At 43.1% G+C, this 17,067-nt stretch overlaps 1 protein-coding gene across 4 annotated transcripts in view; it reads right to left on the reverse strand.

The window, feature by feature from the left end:
* The window catches only part of RHOBTB1 (Rho related BTB domain containing 1), a 106,711-nt gene that overhangs the window by 74,198 nt on the left and 15,446 nt on the right, over positions 1-17,067 (reverse strand). The window contains exon 1 of one of the 4 annotated variants that reach the window (XM_075000151.1): positions 8,033-8,163. The exons of the other annotated variants lie outside the window; for them this stretch is intronic. The gene's annotated coding sequence lies outside the window, so the exon portion shown is untranslated. Of the gene's footprint in view, positions 1-8,032; positions 8,164-17,067 lie in introns of those variants that run through there. 4 annotated transcript variants of the gene reach the window in all.

Here is a 17,067-nt window from a genome sequence, read left to right on the forward strand (position 1 = left end):
ATCTCAAATACTGTTATTTGGATCAGTTTTTCTTTAATATAACAATTTGATAAAAAAAGGTATTGATTGGTTTGTTGAGAACAAATAAGAGCCTGTTACAAAACAGATGTTAAAAAAATTACAAAGTAGTTTTAAAAGAAATAAGCATGTCTAGTTAAAAAAAAACACCTACAAGGCACGAAAGAAATCTGAAACTCCTAAAAAGAATATATGAGAAGAAAGTAAATTAAATGAAGTAGTTCTTTTAATTTTCTGATATTTTTACTAACTTAACTAAAGCTAAGGCTTCAGAGATTGGTCCCCAAAAGCCTGAATTCTAAGTAGTTTATCAATAGTAGCTCAGTGATGATATTTTTAACTTAACTCAATCCTATACAAAACTGAGGTTAAAATAAACCAGGCAAAGATTTGCAGCTCTTGTACGTCCACCTCAGACTTTACTAAAGTTGAATGAAGATATACAGACCATCTATAATGGCTGCTGTTAGATTTTAAAAAGGGATTTTTAAAAGGTTTCTAATTATTGAAAAATTTTTGACAGCTAGAAGCCTGAACGAACACTTAGAAACCTCCAAAAAGATATATTTCAGAGTTCAATTATATCATTCACAGTTTGCAAGAGTTGTAGATTCACTATTTATAAATTCAACCCAAAGAACATAAGGCACAGCTTTAACTAGAGCCAGAATCATGGACAAGACATAAGAGTTTGAAATAGTAAAGGCACAGCTATAGTCTGCTTTAGCTATGGTTCTCACCAGTTTCAACTTCAGATACATTTGTTGTACTATGGTAGATCTGGGATGTGCAAAGTGTTAGTTGGCCCCCCAGGGATCATAAACTTGCAAGAATAATTTATTATCTTGAGCCTCCTCAGAAGCAGAGCACACAAGAAACTGTCACTGCCTACATTTTAAAAATATACATAAAGAAACATCCTTCAGCTACAATCAAGATCCAAATGCCAAAATCCAGCATGCGGGGCATCCTGCGCATTTCTGACAGTTTCTGCAAAATGCAGAAGCCAGAAACCAGCAAGTAGATTTTCCTTGCCCAACTAAGCATTTTTTTGATCTATGACATATATTGAAAACTTCCATTGTGGTGCAACTGTCTCAATCTAATAACTAAACTGTACAGTAAGGCCATGGGTACACTAGCACCCCCCTTTCGAAAGGGGGTGCTAATGAGCCACTTCAGCAGATGCTAATGAGGTGCTGACATGCATATGCAGAGCCTCATTAGCATAATGGTGGCAATGCATGTTTCAAAAATGCCGTCTTCGAAACACACACTGCCAGTGTAGACAGGGGCTTTTCAAAAGGATCCCCGGATTTCGAAAGCCCCTTCTTCCCATTTGGTTTTGGGAGGACGAGTTTTTGAAATCCAGAGGGTCCTTTCGAAAGGCCTCCATGTACACCGGCAGCATGTGTTTCGAAAACAACACTTTAGAAATGTGTGCCACTGCTATTATGCTAATATTGCACTGAATATGCATAGAAGTGGCTCATTAGCATCTGCCGAAGTGGCTCATTAGCATCCCCCTTTCAAAAGCGGGGTGCTAGTGTAGCCACGGCCTAAATGAATAATTCCTTTGTTTTAACTTTTTCACAACATCACCGTGTATGAGAAATGAAGAGAACGGAAATGGATAACATAAAAATTAGTAATATTCTATTATTGTACTATATATACATATTGGGAAACAGTATAACTCACCCTAGACCTCCTTCCTCCTCTACATGGAGCACTTCTGCAGGTGGCTGGAAGGAGCCAGAGCCTTTGTGCCACCCTACCCCAAATATATTGACCAGAGCAGTTGAGTTTATGGGGAGGCAGGAACAATCTACACCAGGTATAAGACTGACAGAGATTGATACGCCCCAGCTTGGTGCAAGGGCTGAGTCAAATCTAGTTCCTGGTCTGCTCCGGGGAACACAGATCTATGAGTTGCCCCGTGCTAGCTGCACAGCTGGAACTGAACCCTTTCTGACTGCAAGAACCAGGATTAGGCTATCATATTGGAGTGATGTAAGACTATTGATTTCAGTGGCATTACTCTAGATTTAATGCTGTTTAAGTAAGAGGAGAATCATGACTTCTGTCCTCACACTACAGCTCTTGCTATTCTAGTGCAGGTTACTAATTATTTTCCACATTCCCAAAGGCTCTCTTTGGCATAGTACCTTGTTGTATTTGGTGAGGATGTTATTGAAGCTCTTGTTCAGAATGGGATAAGAAAAAGCAAATAAATGCTTGCTCTCCACAATTTGGCCTCTGTAACATGGAAAAGAGTGACCAAATTTGCAACTGGGGCTGCAAAGAGAATAGTTTAGAGAACCTACTGCCTTTCTTTCACATAGAGACATTGAAAAATTCTGCTTATATTCTTGTTTTCCTTTCAAAAGGCAGAAGAGAGCTCTTGTTTGCTGAGCTCTAAGTGACATTTCTCCTATTCTTTCCTTTTATTTTATAAATAATGGTTTGGAAAAATGTTAGTTGCTGTTTCATTTATTTCTATTTTTGAGCGTATGACAGATATATAAATAACGAGCCTAAATGATGACTGGAATAACCCAATAAAGCTGCAAAGTCACTGGCATATTTGGTACTTGGAGAGGTTTTTGATGGCTGACTTTTCATCTATGTTGTGCATTTACACACCATGCAAACTCAGCAGTGTAACTCAGTGAAGAATTTTGCTTGTATTGTTGAGTGCCAAAATTCTTCCTTTTTTGCCAAAAAACAAACTAGAAAGATTTATTGCAACCTCTCACCACACCCCATTTCCACCAGGAGCCAAGACAAATGAAACAAAAACTTCTTGAGGTCCCACCAGCTGTTTCTTACCACCTGGAGAAATCAGTCGTAATATCCTCATGAAAAGGTTAGGACAGCGCTGGCCAGGGAGAGTCCAAATTCCAACTTTGTCTATCTATCTGCACCCAATACCAAGAACCCCAGTTTTGCCACATAATTCTCCATATTCTGTCACCTTCTTGCACACACACCATGCTGCCTTTTGCTTCTTAAACAGGGTTGCACATTGTCATTCCTTATGGGGGGGATGGGGGGTGGGAAGGAAACAGAGGGATTATTTACACCAAAGTGACCAACACCAATTTCTAGGATTTCTTGATGTGATCTTTTAGTCTCTTCTTGTGCATGTAAAGCTACAAAGACTGGCTGCTCAGTCTCTCCCGACTAACTGAACAAGCTCAGGAATGTGACTGTGGAGCCCTAAAAATGCTTTGCACTGTAGTCCTCCCACAGGCTTTGTGCAGGTTGGGCAGAGGTAGGAGCAAGGGAAAGCAAGTTAAATAACAAACAGTTGCTCCTCTGCTTTCATTATGTTCAGGAATTTTCTGCTGTCTTAGCACATTGGAGCATCTGGCCCCAGCACTTACATATTTTCCCAACAAACAAATGTATCAGCGGGAATTAGAGTTATCAGAATTTATGGATCAAATGGTCAACATTTCTCTTAAATGTATATGCTATAGAAGTGGCTCTCAACCTTTCCAGATTCTTTTAGAAGTCTGATTTATCTTACGTGCCCCTGAGTTCCACCTCAGTTAAAAACGACTTCCTTACAAAATGAGACATAAAAATATGCAAGTGTCACAGCGCACTATTACTGAGAAGTTGATTGCCTTTTAATTTTTACCATAAAATTATAAATCAATTGAATAAATCTACATCTATTTTACTTACATTTCAGTGTATAATATATAGAGCTGTATAAACATGCTATCATATGAAATTTTAATCTGTACAGTTTTTGCAGGTACTTTTTATTTACCCTGTTGTAAAACTAGGCAAATATGTAGATGAGTTGATGTACCGCCAGAAGACCTCCAGGCAGGAGTATGTGTACAACTGGCTGAGGAGCACTGAACAATAGCAAAGTTTGGAGTATTAGCATGGGATGAGTTTTACAAATCTATCTGAGGTAGGGCTCATTTTTTGAGAAGTATCTTTTTCTTTTCATACTAGCACATTGCTGTATCCCTATAAGGTTCCATGACAATTGGGGGAATAATCTATGTACAGTTTATGGATTTCAGTTTGAGATCATGAATATAGATTTTCCTAAAAACTCACTTTTGAGTGAGAAACTTGTCTACCATCTCTTGGCTTTTAACCTCCATATAGGACTGAAATTACCACGAGTAGTGACACTGGACTAACAATGTAGCGTTATCATACCTTGAAAAACTGACATTCACACAGAAGCACCCTTGGCTAAAGAGTTGGCTATCACTCAGAAGAGTCAGTTTGCTCAGAAAAGCTGGTAGGTAAGCAACAGCTCATTCCAGCATGAATTTGATCATGAGAGAAGGGGATGAGGGGGTTCCTGATAAAGTGAACCAAAGGTCAGAAAAGTCTCTCAACAAATACTGGGGAGAGAGAAGGAGACAGACAGACAGACAGACAGCTGACTGAAGGACAGCGTGAACTGCATTTTCTAAAGGAAAAGCCACGTGCAGAAGGCACACAGACGAATCTTGCATTCTTAAACAGACAGCAGAAAGAATGCTCAAAACTGTGAGAAAATGGAGGTCAGGAGGGACATTTTGCCCATTTTACCGTCTTAAGTAGAACTGTATACTTCTTGAGTTAAGTAAAGGGTAGTTGTGGTAGAAACCTTTGCAAAATCTGTGACTTGTATGTTTCAGCTATCACATGTCCTGCAGTGGGAAGCTGTAAACTGGAGTGCTCACAAGCCTGTAGCTCTGAGAAAAAATGTGCTCAAGCTCCTGGGAGCCAAGGCAGCTACATCACCAAGTCCTACTTCTGTGAAGGGGCATCAGACCGAGAGGTGGGATCCACAAAGAGACATAGGGTGTGTCTGCCCTACCAATGTTCGCGGACAAACTCTACCTATTGGTGACAAACCGGTGAAAATATTTTCACTTCAATGTGATTTTTGTTGGGAGAAACACCTGTTTTGGGCCACAAAAACGTCCACTCGTACAAGAGATTTTTTTGCTTCCCACTTCCTTTATTATTGACAAAGAGCCAGTGCAAACAACTGCTCGTTGTTTTGTAGACGGAACTGGGCTACACTAGAGAGCTTTGTTGACAAAACCAGGGTTTTGCTGACAAAACTCATGGAGCATGTGCACACAAAATGCGTTTTAGCATTCTGCTTCTCTGGGATCAGGAATAATGCATTTGTCGACAGTTTCTGTCAACAAAAAAGCCATGTAGACACTCCGGGGGGACCCTCTGTTGACAGACAGGGCTTCCTGGACCTCGGGCAGCCCTATCTGCTGTGCTTTTGGTTGGCTGTTCTATCGAGAGAGGGCTGGGCAGTCCGGTCACTCTATCGACAGAGCAAATTGCTTTTTCAATCCACTTTTATGTACGGACACAATCTGTTGACAGAAGTTTTGCTGTAAGATCTCTTCTGACAGTAATTTATGTTGACAGATCACTGTAGTGTAGCTGCAGCCTCCCCCTGCCACCGCCCCAGTATCTCACAATGCCTGCCCTGATGGCTCTGCTGAGTGTTTTGATCTCTGTTTGGTACATAATTTCAGAGGGGTGGCAGTGTTAGTCTGCAGCTTCACAAAAAAACGAAAACAAAAACAAGCAGTCCTGTAGAACCTTAAGAGCATCCCTCAGAGTGTTTTGTTCTGCTGATGTTTGGGTGTTGACACAATTTTTTTAAACAACCTTTAATATATGTTTGTGTAACCCACATACCTCGTGGTGCGGTTCACTGGACCATGTAAGTGGCACCTAGACCACCTACCCAGAGAAAGAATGAGCCTCCTCTACAGCCTTAGCTGAGAGCCTGTTGGGTTTTTAGCTCAATATGTAGCAGCTCCTGCACTAAATTACAGTGGTCCCAGGTTGGTGTCTGCCTCTGAGCAGTCACAGCTGCATTACCCAGCTTTTATCGACACAGCTGTATCATGTCACTTAAAGTCAGGAAGTGCAAGCACCCTTGCCAACAAAAAACTTCCATCTCCCACAAGTGGCACGTCGCTCAGTTGCTTTAGGCTTTGTCTATGCTACCAGGTTTTGTTGATCACAGGTGCTTAAAATGCACACACACACTTCCCCAGCTCCTGAAAAAAGTGGCAGTGTGAATGGCTGGCTGCCAGCAGGTTTACTCTCCTTATGACAATGTGAACCATGCTCATAGAGGGTGGAAATATTTTGTTGGCAAAACTGCTGCCAAACAGCACTTACATTTTCAGACTTTTAGTGACACAGCCACACAACTGATAACCTTTAATTCTGTGCTCTACCTATGAATTATAGTTCCCCCCCTGCTCTCTTCAGGGTGCTCTAATCCCTGAACTATGGGATATTCTGATGCGGTGTGCAATCTCTCCAGCTGAAACTGTTGCACTTGGTATTAAAAAAGCCCAAGTGACTGAATCCAGTCTCCTCTCTAGTACGTACACAGGACTATAAGTCATTTCCATGTGGGGATCTAAACATGGTACCCTGGAACAGTAGGAGGAATTTTATTAGAGCTGTTAGAGGCCTCCAAATTAATTTTTTTCCTGCAAGTATTTAAGAGGATGTGGAACTGTGCTATATGAATTCACCCAGTTCACCAAATAAGCATTTTTTAAAAAAGTTAATAGGCTCATTTCTGCATCTCTAGCATGACTGTCTTTCCTGCTGAGGTTACTGGAAATTTCCCCACAGACAATGACTGCAGAGCCGGGCATACAATAAGGCTATGTTTACACTACAGCAATCTGTCAACAGAAGTCACTGTCAGAAGAGATTTCCTGACAAAACTTCTGTTGACAGAGCATGGCCACACACAAAAGCCAAACAGAAGAGAGCTCCGCTGTGTCAACAGTGCAGCCAGACTGCCTGGCTGGTCTCTCAACAGAACAGGCACCTGGAAGCACAGCAGACAGGGCTGCCCATTGTCTTGGATGCTCTGTCTGTTGAGAGAAGGCCCCCCAGTGTCTGGACAGCTTTTTTGTCAACAGAACTTGTCAACAAAAGGCACTTTGCCTCATCTGGGAAAGGCAGAAGTTTATTGGCAGAAATGCCGACTTGTAACGACATACTGTCGACAAAACGAATTTTGTGTGTGGACGTTCCACCAGTTTTGTCAACAAAACCACGGTTTTGTCGGCAAAACTCACCAGCGTAACCAGAGCTGAAGTATAAGGCAGAACCTAACAAATTCTCTTTCCCTGGGTATCTTCACCAGTACCATCCTCTCCCCACAGAGGTAACTCACATTAATATACTGTGTTCTATTAATCGTTACACTGAAAGTCTTGGCTGGCTTCCGAACCAGCCCTCAGACTATTTGGCAGGATCTTCCTGCAAAAGCCTTTCTCCTAGAAAGTGTTCTGCATGGGATACATGCTGGAACGCTCGCTGGACAAAGGAGTTCCCACCGGGAGCTGAAAGGGCTGGTTTCCATCCAACAGGACGCCCAGGAGTTGTGCACATGCTGAGGATGAACAGAGCCACTGAGAAGATTTTGGCATTACTTTGTAGTTCCCGCTGGGACCCTGTAGAGAAGGTGAAGGCTAGTTCTGGTGAATAAGCACAAGGGGAAGGGCAGCCCCAAAGGCACAGGGGATGTTTGGAGCAGGGAAAACGAAGCCTGAACTCCCAGCGGTGAGTCCCTCGCACCAGTTCTCTACTCTTTGACGCCAGGCTCTGGGACAAAGTGCTCCGAGGCTGTCCTAACCACCCCCTCCCGCCAGGCTGTGCCACCCGACAAGCTGCGCCTTGCAAGCCCCTCGTGGCAGCCTCCAGCAGTTGTCACAGCAACCCACAGCAGACTCCAGAGACGCAGCGGGACAAAACCACGCGCCGGCTGCTTACCAAGCGCCTGTGCCCGCTGCAAGCCGGGGCTGCCCGGCTCGCACCCCTGCCTGGGCTCGGCCCTTCAGTCTTGACCCGCCCCCGCTTCAAGCGGCCGGGGGCCGTCACTCCCCCGGCTCCGGCCTGGCCCCGCCGGGGCTCCGCGTGCCGGAACTTAGGGCGGGTGAGCGCGCGCGAGGTGTGTGGGGGGGGGCGAGACGGCACCTACCCGGGAGGGGCCCCGCGTGCTGCTCAGGCGGGGCGCGCGGGAGGGCTGGGGGCCAGCCCGGCGGTGCAGGGCGGCAGCATAGCGCGCTCGCTCGCGCCCCTCGTTGGCACCGCGGCTGCGGCAGCTGTCCGGCCCGTTCCTCCCTCCCCAGCCCATCCCATCCCACCCCACAAGGAGGCTGAGGCAGGAGCCGCTCTTGTCCTGACGTCTGTAGCTATTTATAGCCCAGCATTGGATTTCATTCATGAAAACAGCGTTTGGGTGTGGGAGGGGGTAGGGGCTGGAGGCGCTCCAGAGACCAGTCCCTGCAGACGGCGCCGCCAGGGCCACCGCTCTGCACTGCGGCCCCGGCAGCTGCAGGGGGCCGCGGCCCCGGTTGGGGGCAGCGTGCACAGCCTGCTCGCCTCCAGCTGGCTGCAAGCTCCGCGCAGTGGAGCGCCGCATCTGGCTTGCAACCAGCCCGCGCCTCCCGCCCTGTCCAACGCAAGGAGGTTGCAGCAGCTCAGTGTCCCACTGACCCGCTGCGGCTGCGCTGTGTCCCTTCCTCGCCCCGGAGTTAAAAAGATCGAGCGCTGGTCAGGCATAAACACGTACAGAGTACAGGTCCTGGTGCTCTTTGCAGCGGCCAGAGCCATCAACCAGTTATTTCATAGCTGTGCCTCTCGCTCTGTCTTAGCATCTGAGTCTGGAGCACGGGAGGGGATGTTTTGGCCAGACAGCTCCGATTTAGTTGTTATTAATGTCTCACCGCCGCATTAAACGTCTAGTGAATTGTTTGCAATGCTGATGTAGCCAAGTTGATTCTGGCCCGGGGAGAGACAAGGTGGAAGAGGGTGAAAAACTAAAGCTTTGGAGCTCCACCAAGCTGTGTGTGATTTAAAGCTTGTCTCTTCCATTAGACAGAAGCTGGTCCAGTGAAAGATACTACCTCTTTGTTACATTATTAAATGGCATAGTTTAAATTTGAGGCGTTTTAGTCAATTGAATAAAAAGTAGGGCTGGAAGTGGCCTCTTGAGGTCACTTAATTCATTTCCAATCCAGAAGCAGGACCAAAACACACTTCTAAATGATGTTCTGTAATGTAATGAGTTCAGGAAGCCCCTGTTAAGGGTAAATGATTAGTGTTAGAAACCTGAGAGGCACCGCACAAAAATGTCCCCCTCACAACTAACAAACAGCTAGTCATTTGTTCTTCACCACCGTACAGCTCACTCTTCACCTTAATTACAAGAATACACACACACTTGTGGCTAAACGACACTTTATACTGATGCACATTTTACTAGAGAGAAGGAGACCAGCAGTTATAGCAAACCAGAGATGAAATGGAGAGCCCTCTAATGCTACTATCAGTTTTAGGGAACAGTTGCTAAACTTCTTTTACAAAGACTCTTCTCTTTTAATAGGCTAACCATACCTATGTTTGGCTTCAATCAATTACATTTTTTCAAATACCCAGAAGCAAACTCACATTAACCAAGTCAAGCTGTAATGCTTTTGGATAGCCCAGGAAGCACAGTTATGTCAAGCAGCTTTATAGTCTGCAATTTCATACCACTGGAGGCCATCACGCTGGCCTAGCATGAAATGTTACAAATATTAATAATGTTACTTTACTAAATTCTTGACTACTCAAGGTGTTATTCAGGAATTGCTATTATGCTTTACTTTCATACATTACTTTTCTCAGAATAAAATTTGCAAGTATAGACAGGCTCCAACTCTGCACCTAACTCTAATGGCAAGAAAGAGCCTTATGAATTAAAGGAAAAAAGTCTAAATCCAACATACTAGCATTACAAGCATGAACAAATATCATGGACTTGCAATATAGTCAGCTCCACATGGCAAACCAAGAGTCATAACAAAAATCACGAAAGTGGTTTAAAAATGTGATTTAAAACTAAATTTTTGCCTTTGGATCTTTTGAAATGAGTTGGAACCTTTCCTCGACATTGTGAGAGTTAGACCCTTTGTTACTAGTTGGAAATGCAATCTGAAATTACCACCAAATCACATTACTTCAGTCACTGGAACGTGAAGAAAAAACACAGACTCAGATCCACAAAACATTTCAGCATGGCAATGCTGAGCGTTGCAGGACCTGAGTTTTAGGTGCTTAGCAAAATCACAGGAACTGCACTGCAATCCATAAAGTCTGGCTGTCAGGGCAGACGGCTTCACTACAAATGGGGAAGAGATACCTGCCTTAAACTGCAATCCATGAAACCAGCATACTAGGTGGGGAACCACCTAGCCAATAGGAGATGCTATCCAGAGGGAAATGAGCTAAGTCCTCCTTGTGATCCACAAACTTGGGGAAGATGGGCACTGAGCCACCTCAGTCAGCTGCACGTAGGAAACAAAATGAAGAGTTTTGTCGTAATCTTTGCCTACTAGACAGGTTATTCACCCGGGATGTCAGCGCTCCCCACCCCCTGAAGAAAAGAAGGGATTTGAATAGGGCTGTGCCACCTCTCAGATGAATGCCATAATCTCTAGGCTACTGAGTCATTCAGACTCTTTCAGTGGCACAATTTATTCAATTATTGAATAACTAAATATTAAAGTGAAACATAATTAAGATGAGAGACTGAGGGAGATCAATCTCAGAGGCTGTGTCTATGCTACAAAAATAACTTTGAAGTTGCTTACTTCGAAGTATAACTTTGAAACTGAGCATCTACACACACTCTCCTTGGAAGTTAAACTTCACAGTAGGGCACTAATCCATTCCCAGGAATCAAGTAAGGACTTTGAAGTCGGGCTCCCTACTTCCCAGGAATGGAGTAAAGCAACTCTGAAGTTATTTTTGTTGAACAGTTTTCCCCACTGTTTTCCTGAGGGTGGGGGGCAAGGGATTTGAACAGGGCTCTGCCACCTTTCTGGGGAATGCCCTAGGGTTTGGAACATTCTCGATGTGTCTGCATTAGGAACTCACTTTGAAGTTAACTTCAAAGTAAGGGAAAAGTGTGTGTAGACTCTCTGATGGCTACTTCAAAGTAGTGCCTAACCAGCAAATCCACAGCAGGATGGGTGGTGGCCCCCCGTAGCCGGGAGAGATGCCTTAGGACTGCAGGGCCAGGAGCTGTGAGGGGGCAGGAGCAGGGCAGGGGAGGCAGTGGGGTTAGTTCCATTCTGCATTCATCTGAGTCAGGAAGCAGAGCAGCCTGGTCCCAGCATGCCTGGTGTCAGAGTTCTTTCCACCAGGTTCCAGTCACATTGCTCAAGGGAGAAGGGTGGAAGAAGGCTTGGAACCATCCTCCCCCACTCTCTGCACTTGCTTATGGCAGGAAGCAGAGTAACACTGGAAGCTGGCAGAACAGAATGAGCTGAGTCCAGGTAGCTCCACTTTCTGCAGCCACGAGTGAGCGTGGGGACAGGCCTGACCCCTGCTAGTTCCCCGGTCCACACTACTCAATGGATGGGTGGAGTGTGGGTGGCACAGGAGTAGAGACATGAAGGATTGTATAAATAAATAAATAAATAAAATTAACAACAAGTTTGGTCTGGTGCCGATAAAGGTCTAGATTCTGTGCTATGTGCCAGTTCCAGAATGACAGAATTTACCTTCTAGGGTAACTAAAACTCACATGTTAGAAAGATATGCAGACACATGTATCTCTAGTTTGTGAAATTCTATTTAAGGATTTCCCCCATCATAATATTGTACATATGCTCATGTAGCCTCAGCCAACTGCCAGCTTGTCAATTAAAGGATCAGTCAATTAAATATTTTAAATGAGTTGTTTAATTTTACTTGGAACACTTTTCTGCAATTTGGCACTGAGGCTTTAACTATGTGGGTAGGTCAAAATCATTACAAATTTTGTCTTTCCATCCAGTGTTGTAATAGATAAAATATAATGGCGAATATGTCTATAAAAATCTTAAAGAAAATGGATTCTGCAGTCTGCTTTAATGTGTATAACATACACATGATCCAAGTCATTCCCTTTCAATGCACCTTTTCTTTTAATTGGGTTGTACTGAGAACTCTGTTTTTCTTACAACAAATGGTTACGTGCAGGGCTGCAGATGGGGTGTGCCAAGGAGACAGTAGCCCCCAAGCCTGGTGTTTCAAAGTGGCCCACAGCTACATCCACTTCCCCTGCTACTTTGACAGCAAGACCCTTTGACATGCTGCAGCAGTGGTGCTCTGGCTGCACGCAGCTGTGAGGGAGTGTGTGCAGGGCAGCAGGGGGTGGGAGGGCAGTACTGTGGTCTGGGCAGCACTCAGAGCTGACTGGTCTTGGCTCTGCCTCTTCTGGGATGCAGAGCTGCCCCCCCCACTTCCCACTTTCCTCCCGGGCCCGTGGCAGCTGTCAACGCTGCTGCTTATGCATTCACAAGTAACCTTCTTTTCAAAACAGTTCTGAATTGCAAGCAGACTGTGGCCATCTGAATTTTCCCTTTTATTGGTGTCAAAGACAGAGCTCAGCATTTCATCTAAGGGTGCTGTTTTTATTCAGTAATGTCAATAGCTGTTCCCAAATGATTACAAAACTAAGTAACTTGGTTAGACGGTTGTATCAATTTTCTGGCATATAACATTAAATTCTCCTCTAATTATCAGACCTCAAACTGTGTGACACACACAGTGTCTTTTCCATCTATGCCATGCTGCATTACTGACATTCTGAAAGAACAACACATTTTGCAATTTATGATTAACAATTACCATATTGTTTTTAGGAATTATTCAGTAAGTTCTAAATAAAGTCCAATATTGTGATGACTTGATTTAGAATTCAACAGCATCAAGGACTTGTAATGGAAACAGTACCAATGATACAATATCCTACTGTTTGCCTTTGAAGGGACTTTCATATTTTTTTCCACTGGTTTTCTGTTCCAATCACCACATTTGGTAAGAAAGACCATTAGAGCTATAGTTTATATTTTGGGTACATCTACACTTGCCATTTAAAGCACAAAAAATCCCTTTTTTGCACAAAGACCAAGAGACTGGCCACACTTGCCAATGACTTTTTGCAGTGAAACTAAAAAGTTTCACTGTACACAGAAAACCACCTCTAGGAGAAGTATACAGTTTGTACCAGTGACAGGTTTCCAATGATGTGCAAGTAAGGACACATTTTTCCTGCTTACCCAACTTTTAGCCTCTAGAGGATATTGCACAGTGCCTAGGCAACCACTCTGATCTAGAGCTCTACTGCTCTCATGGCAGGTAAACAGGCACCCTCCTCTCCAGGAGCCAGGAACTTTGAAACAACCCTTTCTGTTCTCTTGGCATGTGGTCACTTACCATCTGATCAGGTGACTGCTTGGAGTAATGCTGAGCTACTGGACCTCATCATTGTTTAGTGAGAGGGTGCAAGGACCCAGGATGCTCCACAATTATCCCCCTCCCCAAGATCTGCTCAAAATGGAGAGAACTGCACAGTGGGATAGCCACCCTCACTGTCCTGCTCCCATTGGCGCTGGAAGTGCTGCAAATGAGAACATGATCTGCCACTTGTTGAATTAAGTGAGAACATAACTCAGCTGTTTTTGTTTAACCAGTTCTCTATCACAGGTGAAACTGATAGCGCAAAAACTGCAAGTGTAGACACAGTCTCAGAATGTGCAAGCCACCATTCTGAACCTGCAGCACAATGGTGTGTTTTAATAAATCTTAAAATGTTAGTCCATTCACCTCTAGCATGTCAGCTTTGATTGTTCAGAAGGGGTCCTCACTGTATCCTCATTTCTTTTACACACATCTTTATGTCAGAATTTCTCCTACCACCTACTCTTTTACATTCAGTTCTTTAAGTACTGTTTTATTTCTAAATGAAAACTGGGGTTCAAGATAAATCTGAGACTGATGTACTGTGAATAGGGCTTGCCATGAGCCAAACAGTCAGTCCTGGAAAGTCTGCTCCATAAAGAATTGGCAGATTTAAGCCTTTACCCACTCTGTCCACTGGGGAATTCTTACTCCAGTAGCCTAGTCTCATTTTTTTCTGAGAGAGTTGCTTAACCTGGTGCCAAGGAGGAAGTGGAGTAGTTTAAAGTGGTCCAAATGAGTATAAACTGTGTATAATGGGATGACTTAAGCAAAAGACATTTTTGGCAGAGTATCAGGAACAGCAAGAGGAACAGCTGAAAGCATTATGTAATAGTCTCCCAAGAGAAGCAGTGGAGGAGCTATTGCTCATCTCATTTAAAACTAGACTGGACAAAGCACTGGAGAGAACATAAGAATGGCCATACTAGGTCAGACCAAAAGCCTATCTAACCCCATATCCTATCTTCTAACAGTGGCCAAAGCCAGATGCCCCAGAAGGTGTGAACAGAACAGGTAATCAAAATGATCCTTCTCCTGTCATCCATTTCCAGCCTCTGACAAACAGCGGCTAGGGACACCATTCCTACCCATTCTGGCTAATAGCCATTGATGGACATAACTTCCATAGAATTTATCTAGTTCTTTTTTGAACCCTGTTAAAGACCTTGTCTTCACAACATCCTCTGGAAGAGGATGAGAATACATTATATGGCCTATGCTTATTAGTACTGGATGTTTTGGGTAACAGGTGTTAGTTGTCTTTGATTTCTATTTCTGAAGTGATTAAAAGATGTAGGTCATGCTACATCAAATCAATTGTCCATCTGGCACTAGATCATCTGATGAAGCAGGTCTTTGCCCATGAAAGCTTATGCTCCAAAATTCCTGTTAGTCTGTAAGGTGCCACAGAACTGCCTGTTTTTGAAGATGAAGACTAACTCAGCTATCCCTTTTATAAAATACTATTAACCTTATACTGCATTATTACTTGCCAGCAATAATTTTTAAAATGTGTAACATGCTTGCATATTTTGTAATTATTAAACAAAATCTTTAGTTTCAGAGTTTGAAATTTGTGTATTCATGCCATGGTCATTTAGAACAAAGTATGATGCTAGACAATTTCCAGTATTAGTTGATGGGTCACACCAATGCAAGTTGTGAGGAACAAGAATTAAGCTAGTGTGAGAATTTTACACTCAACCATTTGTCATTTTGCAACTTGCTTGTAAGCAATGTTGAAAACTGTTACATCAAAGCACAGAGATCTTCCTAAATTTTCCAAGGGATAACTATTGTTTAAGTTTCCAATAGTTTCAGTGAGGTTTCATTGTATGATAATGGTAGATCATGTTAATATCACTATTTTTTGAAATAAAAATGGTTGGCATACTATACTCCCTGTTACATTAACTATTGTAGTAAGCACAGTATTGGACTTGTTTTAGTTAGACAGCATGAGAAGAATTAAGTTAATTTCACAGAAAACGTCTCTTTTATCCAGTCTGTCTTTCAGTACCATTCTTGTCCTGGAAATGGTATTTACAGCACTGATCTGTTAGCATAATTCTTCATTGCCACTTCATAGGAAACATGCACATCATCATGTAGTGTACACAAGCATATGAAAGTCTGGTCCCTGTGATGCACTTGTTAGTCAGAATTTCCACTGACTTTGTATTTAGACTGGTATTCACTCCTCTATCCCATATGCAGTGTAGATAAGAAATTATTCTCTCTTACCATCCACCCTGAACTTTGTTCATTAATCCATCTGTCAGGATCTCTTCTAACCCTTCCAAACCTCTAAGTAGTTTCTAATAGGCATCCTCTTAAAGAAAAGACCAACAAAAATAATTTCATAGTGATGCTCTTCCAAGACCCTTGATGTCAGCTATCCCCAAATAATTACACTAGCCAGAGATACAAGTAGGTCAAAATTCACTCCTATGCCAGAGGCAAGTTTAAGGGGCTGATATCTGGGAATCAATCCGGGCTGGAACTGGGAGTTTTCATTACTGGAATGGGAGAGCTTTGCAGGGGGCTACAAATTCCTTGCTTCTAGCCCTCGGTTCAAGATGCTGTGCTTTAAAATACTACTACTATGATTGGAAAAGCGCTCTCAGGTATGGTCTCTTGCTCCCATTTTCTTCTTCTTCTTGAGACCTGCATGCATGAATTCATACTAAGAAAGCCTAGCTTTGTAGGTGGATGGATATGAATGCTGACAATAGAAGATTTTAAAACTGAAATATTTCTTGAATAGTGTTCTTGGTAAAGTGCATGCACACGCATGCACACATTTTCCAGGCAGAAAAAGTCTCTACGTATATATCCCATTGCTGTCCAGGACTTGCTAGTTTTCTTACACTGCAAACAGATCACTACCACACAAATTTCTCATAGAACTCTTTAACTGAATGGTGGGGGAAGGTTCATAATTAATGGTCTGAAAACTAATTTTACAGGTTATGTATTCATTATTTAAGAATAAGAAGAGTGGCAGCTAACCATATCTTGTTATTTGCAATATACCAAACTGGCAGTGTGGGATTAAATAGTAGAATCAAGGACATCTTAGTCTAACTATTGTTAATCTTTGTGAAACAGCCTTGCCAAGTAAGATTTATTCTACAGCAACTCTACATCACTGGCTACATGCTGAAGTAAAAGCTTCTGGCATGTTTTTAAGGTCTGACCCAACATGTACCATAACGAACAAAGGCTTCAAGAGATTTTTGTATCAGGCCTATAGTATTCAATTTTGTAATAAATCTGGAAGTCACAATATGCAACTCTTAAAATATTTAGTTAAAGAATGAAATAAGCAAAGGTATGCCATTTAAAATTAATGCAAGGTAACATTTAAGGAGGGCACCAGTGAGACAGTGATACATGGTTGCTTGTTTTCCCTCACTGAAGTGATGCCTTTGTTCAGCCAAATGGTTTACAATTGAAGTATTTTTATAGTGCCGTAGCTATTTCCTGCATATTGTGGGTTTGAAAAGTCTCTATAAATATAGAGTTAAGACTGAATTTATTACTGGTTTGCTCTCGTTGTAAAGATGTTTCAAAGCATTGGGTTTGAAAGCCAGTAAGTGCCAGCCCACTGGGTATTAAGGTCAGAGAGGAGAGGAGTGGGGATTGCATGGGGGGCACCTGCCAACTGCTCCTGCACCTCCCCTCCTGCCCCTGCTCCACCAATGCTCAGCATCTTCCTGCAAAAATGGCACCCACTTC

Source organism: Carettochelys insculpta, chromosome 7 (assembly GCF_033958435.1).
Source record: "Carettochelys insculpta isolate YL-2023 chromosome 7, ASM3395843v1, whole genome shotgun sequence".
Taxonomy (NCBI): Eukaryota; Metazoa; Chordata; order Testudines; family Carettochelyidae; genus Carettochelys; species Carettochelys insculpta.